A 2,250-nucleotide genomic window follows, 5' to 3' on the forward strand; every position below is an offset into this window, starting at 1 on the left:
TCAGGACAACTGAGCCACCCACGTGCCCCGCCTCTGTAGTTTTCACTCGGAAATCATCTCTGTGAAATTCTGGCCTGGGGTTTCATGTCTAGAAGAGAAAGTAGCCACTGAGGCTCCCCTTCTCACATTTAGTTCATTAAAAATAATACTCTTTCTGACTAATGCTAACAAGTACAAAACACTCAAATTAAATGTAATTTCTCTCTATAAGAAAAAGAATAGATACAATTACCCTAAAACAAAAAATCAGTCTAAAAACATCATCATATAAAAAATAGATTGGCGGAACTTTCCAGAACGCTCGGTGAGACGCGGAGGAGCGGCGGAGGAGCGGCGGCTACCCGAGCTGCGCCCAGCAACGCGCTCCTTCCCGCTCCCCCACATCGGCCTCAGCCCTCTCGCCGGCTGTAGAAAATGGTGAAGGAAACCACTTACTATGATGTTTGATGGGGTCAAACCCAATGCCACCCAAGAAGAACTGAAAAAGGCCTACAGGAAACTGGCCTTAAAGTACCACCCTGATAAGAATCCAAATGAAGGAGAGAAGTTTAAACAGATTTCTCAAGCTTATGAAGTACTCTCTGATGCAAAGAAAAGGGAATTATATGACAAAGGAGGTGAACAGGCAATTAAAGAAGGTGGAGCTGGTGGTGGTTTTGGCTCCCCCATGGACATCTTTGATACGTTTTTTGGAGGAGGAGGAAGAATGCAGAGAGAAAGGAGAGGTAAAAATGTTGTGCATCAGCTCTCAGTAACCTTAGAAGATTTATATAATGGTACAACAAGAAAACTAGCTCTGCAAAAGAATGTGATTTGCGATAAATGTGAAGGCCGAGGTGGTAAGAAAGGAGCAGTTGAGTGTTGTCCCAATTGCCAAGGTACTGGAATGCAAATAAGAATTCATCAAATAGGACCTGGAATGGTTCAGCAAATTCAGTCTGTGTGCATGGAGTGCCAGGGCCATGGGGAACGGATCAGTCCTAAAGATAGATGTAAAAGCTGCAATGGAAGGAAGATAGTTCGAGAGAAGAAGATTCTAGAAGTTCATATTGACAAAGGCATGAAAGATGGCCAGAAGATAACATTCCATGGTGAAGGAGACCAAGAACCAGGACTGGAACCAGGAGATATTATCATTGTTTTAGATCAGAAGGACCATGCTGTGTTTACTCGGCGAGGAGAAGACCTTTTCATGTGTATGGACATACAGCTGGTTGAAGCACTGTGCGGTTTCCAAAAGCCAATATCTACTCTGGACAACCGAACCATTGTCATCACCTCTCATCCAGGTCAAATTGTCAAGCATGGAGATATCAAGTGTGTGCTAAATGAAGGCATGCCAATTTATCATAGGCCATATGAGAAGGGTCGCCTCATCATCGAATTTAAGGTAAACTTTCCTGAGAATGGCTTTCTGTCTCCTGATAAACTCTCTTTGCTGGAAAAACTCCTACCTGAGAGGAAGGAAGTAGAAGAGACTGATGAAATGGACCAGGTAGAACTGGTGGACTTTGATCCAAATCAGGAAAGACGGCGCCATTACAATGGGGAAGCATATGAGGATGATGAACATCATCCCAGGGGTGGTGTTCAGTGTCAGACCTCTTAATGGGGCCAATGAATAACACTGCTGGCATTTTATGTGCAGTAGTGAATGAGTGAAGGACTATAATCATAGCTCACTACTTGCTATTGTTTTTGTTTTAATATTCAACTATAGTAGTGTTTTAAAGGTTAAATGAAGAATAAACTCAAATATAAAAGCTCTGAAAAAAAAAAATAGATTGACTGATGTAAATGCCATCAAGCCAAAATTAAGTAGTAGACATTTTGAAAATATGTTGTAGATAAGACTAACATGCTTCCTAAACTGTGGCAAGAGCCAAGGGTGCCTTCTTGAATGGATCATGTCAATATAAAATGTAGCTTATATAAAACTACAAAAAGGAAATTGTACAGAACCAGGACATTTTTACGATGGATGATAATTACATCTGATAAGGAGGACAGAAAAGGAGGATTGTGTACACATAACTTTTCAGTATCTTTTCAAAACTGTCCAGAGATGCTATTTTAGCCCTAATGATGTGTATTCCTTATTTAGATTGAAATATAGCTGAAGACAATAATTTGTCAAATAATATTAGCTTCATCCATATAGTTTCTTAAAAGCACTCAAACTTTATGTTTATGATATAGCACATTCGGGCTCTTCAAATAACCAGAGTTGATTTTTCTATCACATTTAGC

The 2,250-nt window shown here is 40.4% G+C and overlaps 1 pseudogene; it reads left to right on the top strand.

Moving 5' to 3' along the window:
* Positions 1–414: 414 nt before the first annotated feature.
* Positions 415–1,732, top strand: LOC125103277 (dnaJ homolog subfamily A member 1-like; annotated as a pseudogene).
* Positions 1,733–2,250: the final 518 nt, after the last annotated feature.

Source organism: Lutra lutra, chromosome 6 (genome assembly GCF_902655055.1).
Source record: "Lutra lutra chromosome 6, mLutLut1.2, whole genome shotgun sequence".
Lineage (NCBI taxonomy): Eukaryota > Metazoa > Chordata > Mammalia > Carnivora > Mustelidae > Lutra > Lutra lutra.